The sequence below is a fragment of the Cupressus sempervirens genome, chromosome 1 (assembly GCF_028749045.1).
Source record: "Cupressus sempervirens isolate cs-2001-9-10 chromosome 1, ASM2874904v1, whole genome shotgun sequence".
NCBI classification, from domain to species: Eukaryota; Viridiplantae; Streptophyta; class Pinopsida; order Cupressales; family Cupressaceae; genus Cupressus; species Cupressus sempervirens.
This window is the reverse complement of record NC_143118.1, coordinates 418,034,318-418,048,031: the sequence shown is the minus strand read 5'-3', so window position 1 is coordinate 418,048,031 and position 13,714 is coordinate 418,034,318. Positions and strand designations below refer to the sequence as shown.

The following is a 13,714-nucleotide window of genomic DNA, read 5'->3' as shown; positions in this document are numbered from 1 at the left end:
ATGGAGATAATAATAATTCATATAGGATTCCAAATAGAAATAAGTGGAAATGTCATTACTATGGTAAACAAGGAAACAAAGCAAATGAATGTTAGAAAAGGATTAATGATTCAGAAAAGAACAAGTCTACAAAATCATTTGATTCTAAGGGGAATGCCTTCTGTGTAGCACTTAAAGAAAATAGTTCATTTAAGGAAGAATGGATAATTGATTATGGTTGCACACAACACATGTCACATAATAAGGAGCAGTTTGAGTTATTAAATGAAAGCCATTGTGAAAATATATATCTAGGAGATAATAGTTCTCTAGAAGTTCAAGGAAGTGGAAATGTTCAAGTAAATAATGGAATGTTAAAAAATGTAAAGCTTGTCCCTCAAGTATCAAAAAATCTTCTCTCTGTCTTTCAAATTGCAAATCAAGGATACAAAGTAGAATTTTACAATTATACATGCTTAGTCAAGGATGTGAATAAAAAATAAGAAGTGATTGCAATTGGCACAGTGGAAAATGGGCTTTATAAATTTCAAGAATTTATTGGAAATAAAGATGTATGTGCTATTACAAAGTATGATGATGTGAACAAGTTGGGGCATGAGTGTATAGGGCATGTAAACTATCAAAGTCTCAAACTTATGCAGAAGTTGAAGATGGTGCATGGTCTACCAAGAATCTCTCCCAAAAAAGTAGTATGTGAAGGATGTGCAATGGGCAAGCAACATGTAGAAATTTTCCCACAAGGAAAATCATGGAGAGCCAAAATGCCTTTACACTTAGTCCACAACGATGTGATGGGTCCTTTCAAAACACCGTCACTTGGAGTTGCAAGGTATGTTCACACATTCATAGATGACTATTCAAGAAGAATTTGGGTATACTTTCTACAAAAGAAGGAGGAAGTGTTTCATAAATTTTAGGGTTTAAGGTTCTAACTGAAAAGCAAATTGGGAAATTTCTAAGAATCATAAAAATAGATAGAGGGTTTGAATACATGAATAAAGAATTTTTGGGATTTTGTGAACAAAATGGCATAAAGAAGGAATCCACTATTTCCTACTCACCACAACAAAATGGGGTAGCAGACAGGAAAAATAGGACTATAATGGAAATGGCTAAGTCTATGCTCCATTGTAGAAAAATAGAGGTACATCTTTGGGCTGAAGCAATTCATACAACAATTTATATTCTAAATAGAACTCCTACAAAGGCTTTCGTGAACATAACGCCTGAAGAGGCTTGGAGTGGAAGAAATCCTACTATGTCTCATTTTCATATTTTTGGTTGCACTGCTTATGCTCACATTCCTAATGAAAAGAGAAGTAAATTAGAAAGTAAAAGTGAGAAGTACATAATGGTGGGATATAGTGAAGAATCAAAAGGATATAGGCTATATAATCCTAATACAATGGAAATTCAAATCAAAAGAAATGTCTAATTTGATGAAGGCTTTGAGAATGCTAATTCCTCTACATTTTCTCAGTTGCCTTTCTTGCTTGAAAAAGATGAACATATTGATACTAATGTTATAGAGCAAAATATGATATCTCCTACAAAAGGAAAAGAAGTGCAGGATGAAGATTCAAGTAATAGTGATGATGAAGACACAAGAAATAAAAGAAAAACTCGAAGCATTCAAGAGGTCTATCAAGAAGGCCCCAAGATTGTTGCTAACTATGCTCTTATGGCTAAGGTGATGTAGGTTGAAACTCCAAGCACATTTGAGGTAGAATTTAAGAAAAAGATGTACGGGAGGAGGCTATGCAAGAGGAGTACAACTACTTGATGAAGCATGAAACTTGGAAATTAGCAACACTTTTGGAAGGAAAGAATGTGGTCAACTGCAAATGGACCTACAAAACAAAGTTCACATCAGATGGATCAATTGAAAGATACAAGGAAAAATTAGTGGCCCATGGCTTCTCTGATGTAGGAGCATCTTGCATGGAAAAATTATTAGAAAAAAAAAAAAAAATCTGGAGGAGAGAGAAAGTGACGAAAATTAGAGGAGAAATAATAAAAAATAGAAAATAGGAAAAATGGGAAAAGAGGAATTTCTATTTTCGAGGTGCATGGGTGGCATAAATAGGAAAATAGTTATCATTCCATTAATCGAGGTGTGTAGGTGGAAATTCTAGAAGGTTTTGGATAAATCATGTATTTAGTATTTGTTGGGTGCTTAGTTGTATTTGGGTGGGAATTTAATATTTATTTAAAAGTAGTTGTATTTACCTTTTATCCCACATTGGTTGTGTTTGTAATGTCTTGGGTTAGAAGTGCCTATTTAAGCAAGGCTTATTATCATTTGTAATCAAGCTCGAGGAGTAGAAGCTTGGAGAAGCTCAAGGAGAAGTTTGAGAAATGGAAGCTCTTCTAATGGAAGTTCGAAAAATAGAAGCTCTTCAAGTGTAAGCTCTTGTAGTGAATTTTCAAGTATTAATGGATGCTTTATGAAGCATTTTTGTCATCTCTATCTCCATATTGTTTCATTTTTGGTTGTGAGTTGGTACGAGTAGTGTGGCCCATCATCAGTGGTATCAGAGCGGGAGTTCTTGAGTGTACAAGTAGATCGCCGAAGTGTGAGGCAATTTTTACTAGGACCTTGGTTGGGTGAAGTTTATCAGAGCAGGAGATCCTAAGTGTACAAGCAGATCGCCGAAGTGTGAGGCAGTTTGCACTAGGACCTTGGGAGGACATGCAGATTGATCGATGGATGTGAAGATGGATGACTAATCTTGTTGAGGCATGATTGCAGAGAGTTTGTGGATTGCAGATCTGTTTTCCTAGACTTGTGATGTGGTTACTGATTGTTCGTGCGAGGTGGCAGGTTGCGATCTGACTTGCAAACAATTTGGTTATCACAAGCAGCGTGGGAAGGATTTGTTGTAGAGAGTTTACGAAGATCTTGGGAGATGGCTCCAAGAGGATTGGACCCTAAGATGATTGCAAAAATCCATGATATAGTGGAGAGGAATTTTTCTAAGATGATTTCTCGGTTGGATTCTAGATTGGCTAATCAAGCTAAGAAGGTCAAGGTGGAAGAGGTTGGTTTTGCCGATCAGTTTGTAGAGCCTAATGCAGAACCTGCAGAGCAACTAGAGGTTGTTGCTAAAGATATTCCTAATGTTGTTGATGTTGGGACAAATGTTGGTTTTCATGATCAATTGGTTGAGTCTGACATGAATATTGTGGAGCACTCAGTTGTAGATGATCTAGTTGATGTTGGTGGTGACTTGTATGTTGCAGAGCACTTGGTCGTGGATGATCCGATTGCTGTTGGTGGTGAGTTATGTATTGCAGAATATTTTGTGAGCAATGAGATTGCTAGTGTTGAGATTTTGGCATGTATTGATGGAGATCTACATGTTGGTGCTGATATGGAGTTTGTTGTGACTGATGCAGGGTTTGTTGCTACTGGTGTGGATTCACTAGTTGCTGATGTGAATGAGGGTTTGTTGATGAAGAATTATGTTCAGTTTGTTCCTGGGAGTGAGCATGCTGATTGGATGGTTGAGATTCTAGTGTTTGATAGAGTAATACAGATGTGGAGGATTTGCATGGTGGTTTTCTTGTCCCCGTTGAGGTGGAAACCTTTGGTGAAGATGAAGATGGTGGTAGATCTTTCTTTTTTGGTGTCAAAGTGTGGGACACACTTTTCTATCTACCGAGGGAGTCTGATGTAGGAGCATCTTGCATGGAAAAATTATTGGAAAAAAAAAAATTTGAAAAAAAAAAAAAAATCTGGAGGAGAGAGAAAGTGACAAAAATTAGAGGAGAAATAATTAAAAATAGAAAATAGGAAAAAAGGGAAAAGAGGAATTTCTATTTTCGAGGTGCATGGGTGGCATAAATAGGAAAATAGTTGTCATTCCATTAATTGAGGTGTGTAGGTGGAAATTCTAGAAGGTTTTAGATAAATCATGTATTCAGTATTTGTTGGGTGCTTAGTTGTATTTGGGTGGGAATTTAATATTTATTTAAAGGTAGTTGTATTTACCTTTTATCCCACATTGGTTGTGTTTGTAATGTCTTGGGTTAGAAGTGCCTATTTAAGCAAGGCTTATTATCATTTGTAATCAAGCTCGAGGAGTAGAAGCTTGAGGAGTAGAAGCTTGGAGAAGCTCAAGGAGAAGTTTGAGAAATGGAAGCTCTTCTAATGGAAGTTCGAAAAATAGAAGCTCTTCAAGTGTAAGCTCTTGTAGTGAATTTTCAAGTATTAATGGATTCTTTATGAAGCATTTTTGTCATCTCTATCCCCATATTGTTTCATTTTTGGTTGTGAGTTGGTACGAGTAGTGTGGCCCGTCATCATTCTTACAAGAAGAAGGTATTGAACATACTGAGACATTTGCCCCTATTGCTAAAATGACTTCTATTCAAACTATTATAGCTTTAGCCGCAAAGTGTGGATGAAAAATGTTTCAAATGGATTTACAAAGTGTTTTTTTTGTATGCTGACTTAGAAGAAGAAATTTATATGCAACAACCACCAAAATTTGCTAAACATGGTGAAGAACATCTAGTATGTAGATTGAGGAAATCTCTATATGGGCTTAAATAGGCTCAAAGGGCATGGTACTCCAAAATAAATGAATTCTTTGTAAGAAATGGATTTAAAAAGAGAAAAGCTAACCAAGATGTATATGTCAAGCATGTTGAAGATGAAATTGTTACCATTGTTTTATATGTGGATGATCTAATCAATACAGAGGATTCTAGACAATGTATTGATGGCACCAAGACACAACTTACAATTTTTTTTGAAATAAGTGATCTTGGATTGATGCACTATTTCTTGAGCATGCAAGTTTGGCAAGAAGAGAGTAGGATCTTGCTCTCCCAAACCAAATATGTTATTGATGTATTGAAAGAGTTTAATATAAGTGATTGTAAGTCATCTAATACACCACGTGAAGTAGGTTTAAAATTAAGTGCTCATTCAAATCAAAAGAAAGTGGATGGAAAACTATATAGGCAACTTGTTGGTAGTCTTTTGTACCTCATAATAACTAGACCAAACATTGCATATGGAGTGGGTGTTTTATCTAGGTACATGGAAAACCCACACATTAAACATTGGAAGCCTACTAAGAGGATCTTGAAGTACATCAAAGACACTTACAAGCTTGGCATTGAGTAGCAACATGGAGAAGACCCTACTTTAGTAGGCTATATAGATTCTGATTATGTAGGTGATATTGATGATAGGAAATCAACTATAGGATATATCTTCCACCTTGGATCTAGACCAATCTTTTGGAGTGACAAGAAGCAATCAATAGTGATACTATCATTAACAAAAGCTGACTAGCACTTGCACCAGAAAGAGGTGCAAGAGGTACACTGATAGGCATTTAATTTGAAAGTATAATTGAACTTTTGCATGATAAAATTATAGAAAGTAATCTACCAAATAGTAGCGTCAAATAGAGTTTGTGGCTTTTGTAGGTTCTAAAAAACAACTGTACTTAATTACATGGAAAATTTTGATTTTATTCCTAATTACAAATCGAATGTTATAATTCGTGAGTGAATATTTTTCATGAATTGAAGAAACAAAGTAATTTAACAATCAGTACTTTAAAAGTGAGTGTAGAGCTCATTCTCTTAGTCTAACAAAATATTTTAAATGTAAAAATGCAAAATTAATAAGCAACACAAGATCAATACTAAAACCAATCAATGCATACCAAAATTGATCACATAAGGTTGCAAAACATTAAAAACTAAGCCCATGCACAATAGATTTGGAGTTAAAAGATAGTACCATTTATTCCATTGAAAGAAATACTAATAATTATAAAATAAAAGCTTAATGAACTATTGGCATTGATGTATTTCTAATAGCCTTGAAGCCTGGAGAGGTTTCATCCACATACAAGTTTCTATCACAAATATGTCAAAGTATAACTTCCCGTGTTTTTAATTTATCGTGCAATCTTAAAAAAAAAAGAATATTGAACAAGGTTGTAGAGGATTAAGCAAGGTGTAGAACCATAATTGCATATCTAACAATGCTCTAAATTCAAAGAATATCAAGGTACTTTCAACTGAGTGAGACTGAGTTGAGTTTTTGACATTTCTAGTAAAGTATTGCACAAATGATTTTCTTTATAGTTATTTGCTACTCTGGACTTTTTGAACTCATTTTTTGAAGAAAAAATAGCATACAATTTTTGTGTTGTTAGAATGAAGAAAAAATAGCATACAATTCTTGTGTTGTTACAATGCATAACTTTATTTTTGTATATTTTGAGAAGATATGGTTCAAAGTGAGGATGCGACTTTGGAAAATGACACCTCATGGAAGGATAGTGAGGATGCAAGTAAGTCAAAGAGGAAGAATAATCGCTACAAAGGTTGAGGCAACTGAGAAGCAAGGCTTTCAAAAAAAGACCTCAAAATAGTCGAAGGATTCATACTTACAATTCTGCCTCAGCACTTAGATCTCATCTGCAACTTCTACATATTGTACCCTGCATCACGGCTTGATCCATCATCTCGACCTTCAAGCTTGAAGAAACTTCTTGTGACCTTGAATGGTGCATTCCAACATAACTGCAACTCCGATACAAATTGAGAGTAATCTGTAGGGCATAGCGATGTACCATTATGTCAGCTTCTCCAGATCTTTGCGTAGACAAACCAAAGAATGCCCCACCAAATGCGATTGCTGCATCTTTTTCTTTCCTCTCAGATCCTCAGCCTCTGAGCTCTCGTCTACCTCTATAACCCTAACAACTTGAGAAGATTCATAATTAACTGCGACAAAGATTCATCATTTTCATGATCTACAATGATGACAAATTTTTGCTTGGCAAAAGAGTCAACATTTCCAAATGGAACTCATAATTCAATGGGGATCAGATTGACTCTACAAAAAAGACAAGTAATGTGAGAAAACACCCACATGTTGATGCACTTAAGATGAAAAACATGATTGCATTTTGGAAGGAGCCAGAGCATTTCCTTTCAAAAATTAATAGTGTCCTAACGCATTTTTTATAGGTCATCTTAAAAAAAACATACTATTCAAATGCATGAAACACTAAATAATGTAGTATTTGTAATTATAAATCTTTTTTTGTTTCCTCTTCTTAATAACCAAGTGTGAACCTATAGATAGTAAACTACTATAATTTATAAGTAACAATAATTTTGAAGAATTTAAGAAAGAGAATAATTTAAAGTGCATTACATAGAAGTTTGGTGCAAAAATAATCTCACATACCTAAACCTATTGTAAGAATAAATGCACTTGGGCTTCTAAAATAAGTAAGCCAACCAATAAGAAAAACCTATAGAAAATTATCAAAATAAATGCAAAACTAATATGTAATACAACTGTGGAAACTTAATCATTATCAATGATCAAGCAAATTTATCACAAAGCCTACCAATGAGCTTGTAGAATGATAGCTTAGAGAATTTTAGAAAATCATGCATGTTTAATTAAACCCATGGGAGAATGTGAAGAACAAGAGGACCAAAATTTGGGCCATGTACACCTTCAGAGTAGGGGATGTTGAGTCCCCTAGGGTTGTGTCAATTTGAGAACCCAATGGCAAAGCTACTACACGCTTTGGTTGTTGTGTGCATCATCAGCAGAGGGCACATTTGCATATGTAGCTATACCTTTGTAGCGATTATTCTTCCTCTTTGACTTACTTTGACTTACTTGCATCCTCATTGCCCTTCCATGAGGTGTCATTTTCCAAAGTCCCATCCTCACTCTGACCCATATCTTCTCACAAAATATAGAAATAAAATTATGCATCATAATAACACGAAGCATTGCATGATATGTTTGCATCAAAAAATGAGTTAGAAAAGTCCAGAGCAGCCAATAACTGTAACGTAGATCATCTATGCAATACTCTACAAGAAATGTCAAAAACTCAACTCTATCTCACTTAGCTAGAAGTACCTTGATATTGTTTGAATGTAGAGCATTGTTAGATATGCAATTATGGTTCTACAACTTGCTTAATTCTCTACGACCCTATAGTGGATTATAGCCAGATATCATCAATAAAGAAAACAAACAAAACTTACCAAAGCGTTATTTTTTTGAAAATGCATTTCATATTATGGAACAGAATAGGTAATGTCTATATTACCACATAATTACATAGGAGTTCTCTTCCTGAATAGAAAGAACAGAAATGATACACTTTACCACTCGAGGCACTGGCCCCACTACTTTATTATAATTGTTGGGAATGTGTTGGATACTACATCTCAAATATTTTTCACACCCACTTTAAATATTATAGAACTTTGAATTGTAATCAAATAACATTGACTCAAGCTTTTATGAAAACAATACAACCTACTAGAAGTTATTTGACAAGGAAACCAAATAGAAGTGAAGGGGGTAAACCCATGGGTTTTAAAAGTCAAGCTGCAAAGAGTTTATCCTTGCAAATAATTCAGCCCAAGATCATTTGGTAGTAGTAGATTAGATATGGTGTCGAACTGAACATTTGCAAGTAGCTTCGCCATATAATGCCCTAACAATGTATTTTGTAATAAGACATGTATTCTAGGTATATGGGTCGATAATGCCTAGATCACATCTATCTTTTGAGTAGAGACAATGATTCCATAAGGATACGAGAATATTTTTTTTATTTTCCTATTTGGTCCACAAAATCCTCCCAATCACTTAGGTCAGTTGGTTGTAAAAACTCTTGGAAGAGAGTGATTACTAATAAGACAATGTTATTTTCTTTATTCATTTATCAAGATATGGTTTTCATGATGTGCAAGTGTCCTAGAATGATACATTTAAAACAATTAGCTCTACATGCATAGCTCAATTTTTCCTTTCCATGCAAATAAGTCAAATCCTACAATTGTTAACTCTAGAATGTAGCAAGCCAATTTGAGATAGTTGAAGTGTTCATGCCAACAATCTTTTGCAATAGAGCAATCATTTTTTCTAATCTTGGGTCTAAGATATAAGTAGATCAGTGATAACTAGGCTAGACAAGTTTTCAATATAATAATATGACATAATTGAATGTTGAAATCAATCTTGACTTGATGAATTTACCAAAATAGTCAATTTTTGTGCTAAATAGATTGGCCCAATGTTATGTAAAATGAATACTATTTTACAAAATATGCACATGTGTGTTCTAAATGCAACTCACAAGTGTAGAGACAACTAAATGCATCAACTCATTGGAGTTCATTAACATCAACCATCACTAATTTTATAGTTGTATGTTATCTTTTGTTCACAAAATCACAAAACCACACTTTATTTTAATACATGATCCCTTGCTTGCTTGGTCCTCTGCGCCACACTTGTCATATCTAAAAACTTATAATTATTTGAAGCTACTTCTTAACAAATTATATATATATTTATCAATAAAAATAACATAAATACTTATAATATTAGCAATAAAAATAACATAAATATTTATATTCTGTTATGTTGAAGCATATAATTTCTATCAATGGTTTTACTTTTGATCTAGATGATGTTTAAACAAACTTAGTTATTAATTAATGAAATTATTTAGAAATAATAGAACAAAAAGTATGTTGTAAGTGAATAATTGTTGTATTCAAGCCCATATTATTTACTCGTACGTTGTTGTGTTGTATAAATATGTTATGTAAAACTTTTGAGTGCTTAAAGTGTTAGCGAAATAGTGAAAGATTGCCCAAATTAATATTTATGTTATGTGACAATGTCCTTGAATTTTATGTGGGGCCCGTTTATTATGAAATGATATAGCTTAAGATTATTCAATCATTAAAATATCTTTATAATCTCAATCTTAAACTCTTAATTTATGAAAGTTTCTACATTAAATTATCTCTGATTTAGGTATTTTTGTGCAAATTTAATCATCAAAAAATAATAAAATATTCAAATCAAAATCTCATAATAAACTTAAAGGAGAAATTAGATTTCCATGCAATTATATAGTTTTTGCAATGATTTGTAGCATCAAAACAAAAACTTGAAATTTCATGTGATTTAATTGGTTTGATGAATGTGCACCAAACTTAAACAAATATGAACATTTTTTCTTCATAGAAAAGTAGTCATATCAAACCAACCAAACAAACTTATAGTTTTGCAAGATCATACAAATAATTCAAAACTCCATTTACATGTCAATAGGAGACAGCTATCCAACCAAGTAAAATTTTACAATAGGAGACAGCTATCCAGCCAACTAAAATGCAACTACTTTGTATGGATTGGACTTTAGCTGGCTGGATAGCCACTGACTATATACAACAAGGTGGTGAAGTAGAGGTGGAAGTATATTTTTAATTTATACGGTCTTCACAACATAATCAATACTCGAAGAGATGATTAAAAGACAAGCATACCCCAAGGGTTCAAACGCAGGCAGCCTAACTTCTCTTGAAAGTTTTCAACGACTGTGGGACATTTTCCCATTCATTTGATTATGTATAGTTCACAATAAGTTGTTTTAAATTATTGCAAGGAAAACAAGAAACTAAATATGACCGAATCAGACAAAAAAAAGTGAAGGTTTGGATTTTTCACCGTCATTGCTATCTTAGAACACCTAAAAAAGATCTTTGAAACAGGGTATTGGACATCAATCAAAGTAGAAAGGAAGGGGGCTGATTGTTAGATGTTCTAGCATGAAAGTTTTTATCCCTGCAAACCTCATCACACTGCTGCTGAGTGTTTGTCTTTACATAGACTCGCATTCTGTGATTGCAATAAACAAGAGGATATCATTCTATAATCCCAAAATCTCTCAACCAGATGTTTCACAAACTAAATTAAACTCAAATACAATGGGTATGGCCTATTTAAAAACTCAATGAGATTGTTAGGGGAGAAGCATATGCTTTTGGAACTTTGTATGAGACTTAGCATGGTCCAGTACTTTGGTGTTCAAAATCTGGCAGAGTAGAACAAGTTCAAAGGAAAATGTGTTTGCAAGATAGTCACAATGCTGAAGCATAGGTAGTGCGAACTGTTTTACAGAATGCCTTAAATAAACTTGGACCCATGGAATTCATACAAGAGGTCCCTGCGCATTAACAAGAAAATGATCAAAAAATTAAAACACAAAGCGTAAATATTAAATGAGCAAAGATATTAATAAAAAATGGAAACTCAGAGGACAAAACAATGATAGAATGTTTTATTGTGGTTTGACATAACTTGCCTACGTCCACTCTCCAACAGGGAATTACCATTAGTCAAATATCCGATACAAAGTTAATGGGATGCACACAGCCATTATAAAGAGTTCTATGAATACAAAGAGTTGAAAGCCAACAAACAGTCATGTGACTATTGAGCTTCATACCCCAACACAAAGAAAATGTGGACAGAGCAAGTAAAACAACGTAAGCAAGCATGGAAAAAAAAAATGATCAGAGAATGTGTGGCCACACCTTTGAAGAGAATCACCTCACAGGAAACCTACTGGACTGACAATCAATGCAGAGGTGAGCTATTTTTGCAAGAACAATAGGTATCGATCAAATAGTGCACAGGATTTTTAGACCCAACATTGAAAAGAAACTGGAGCCACCTAATCGTTCGAATGAGTTGATTAGGTCCCCAATCTGTTATAAGTGAAATACCCATGCAACTACCATTTTTGTAATTTGTAAAGGATTCAAGTCTTATGCTCCTGGATGGTATCCATTTCAAGTCTTGGAGTAAGCATATATTTTTTCCCTAGTCAATTTGTCCTACATTCCCCATATGTTTTTTGTTTGTGATTGTGAAGTATCCCCTACAACAAAAGAATAAATCTTCTTGTCAACCTCAATCCAACTACATCCAGGCATCTTTTTTATCTGTCTCTCATTCATCATTTTCCACACCTTCTGAATGCCATCCCACCTCCCTGCTACAGCATAGATATTTGCCAACTGTAGAAACGGCGAGGCATTTTCAGGGTCCAACTCGAAAAGGTGTTCTGCCACATACTCTCCAAGCTTTGCATTGTTATGAGCTTTACAGGCACCAAGCAAACATCTCCATATGGTAACATCAGGTTCTATTGGCATTCTCTTGATAAAATCTTCTGCCTCGTCAAGTTGCCTAGCACGACCAAGAAGATCAACCATGCAACCGTAGTGCTCCATTGTAGGTACAATATGGTAGCATTGACTCGTACCATTAAGATAATGTCAACCTTCATCTATTAAACTAGCATGGCAGCATGCAGACAAGACTCCAACTAATGTAATCTGATTTGGTTTTGTGCCAGAAGATTGCATTTGTTTGAAAAGCTCAAAGGCCTCTCTTGCAGAGCCATGCATTGCATATGCTTTAATCATTGCGGTCCAGGAGACCACATCTTTTTTGCACATTTTGTCAAACACATTGCATGCATTTTCTATACTTTCACATTTCACATACATGTGTACAAGGGCACTAGCTACAAAAATATTAGACTAAAACCCGCTTTTGGTTATCTGTTCGTGTATTTCCTTACCGCGCTCCAAAGCTGTCAAGATGGCACAAGCCAGGTGAACACTGGAAAATGTCATTACATTTGGTTTCACATTCTCTAGTTGCATTTGTTCAAACAGCTTCAGGGCATCTTCCCACTGCCCATTCTGTGCATACCCTGAAATCATACTATTCCAAGCTGCAACAATTTGACCTGGAATTACTCCAAACAACTTCATAGCCTCATCCAAAAATCCATTCTGTGCATACACAGTAATCATGGCATTCCACGAAACCAAACTTCTATCAGGCATCCGATTAAAAAACTCCAAAGCCCGTTCAACATTTCCAATCTGCCCATATCCCGCAATCATTGTCGTCCACGAAGCATCATCTTGCTCAGGCATTTCCTCAAAGAGTCTCAGAGCTTTCTCAAAGCGTCCATTTTGCACATAACCTACAGTCATGGCATTCCACGACACAACATTTCGATGAGACATTATGTCAAATAGATATCGTGCATTATCCAAATTCTCACATTTTGCATACATGTCACATCCGACTGAAACCCACTGTTAACAATCTCTCCATGAACCTCCTTCAAAACGTTATAATTTGTACATGCTGGAAGAATGCTAGAAAAGGTGAAGTGATCAGGTTTTATACATGTCCTTCTCATTTGTCTTGAAAAAGCCAAGGCATCGTCAGCATGTTCGTACATGGTATAAGCTGTGATCATGGCAGTCCATGAAATGACACAAGGATTGAGCATTTGGTTCAAAACTTTGTGACCATCAGCCAAACTCCTGCACTTCGCATACAAGGTGATCAAATTGTTCCAAAAGAATGTTCCCTCGCATTGAATCCCATACTGAATAATATAGGCATGAACCAATTTCTCCTATGGTAGGGTTCTGACATTTACACAACCCTGCAAGAGAGAAACATACGTAGATATGCCCACATTATGGTAGTTCGCACTCTGCAAAATATGAAATGCCTCTTTCAATCATTTCTTCTTACACAATCTTCTGATTTCATCCAAAACGCTAATATTGGATTGGAATTGGGTGACACAAAAGTCCAAAGCCATTGAAATCCCATTAGGAGAATGCGTTTCTCAAGCTTAAACCCTGCATGCTTTCAGTTTTTTCAAATCTTGGCAACTAATTTTTTGGTTAATATCTAAACCCACTACTAATGAAATTTAGATTGAACCTGTAATCAGAAAAATCAACAGGCTGTTGGAACTATGAGTTGCATACTACATATTCAGGCAATTTTTAAATTTAG

At 34.8% G+C, this 13,714-nt stretch overlaps 1 pseudogene; it reads right to left on the bottom strand.

Moving 5' to 3' along the window:
- Positions 1-11,701: 11,701 nt before the first annotated feature.
- LOC149578066 (pentatricopeptide repeat-containing protein At1g11290, chloroplastic-like) lies at positions 11,702-13,514 on the bottom strand (annotated as a pseudogene).
- Between the last annotated feature and the right edge of the window lie 200 nt (positions 13,515-13,714).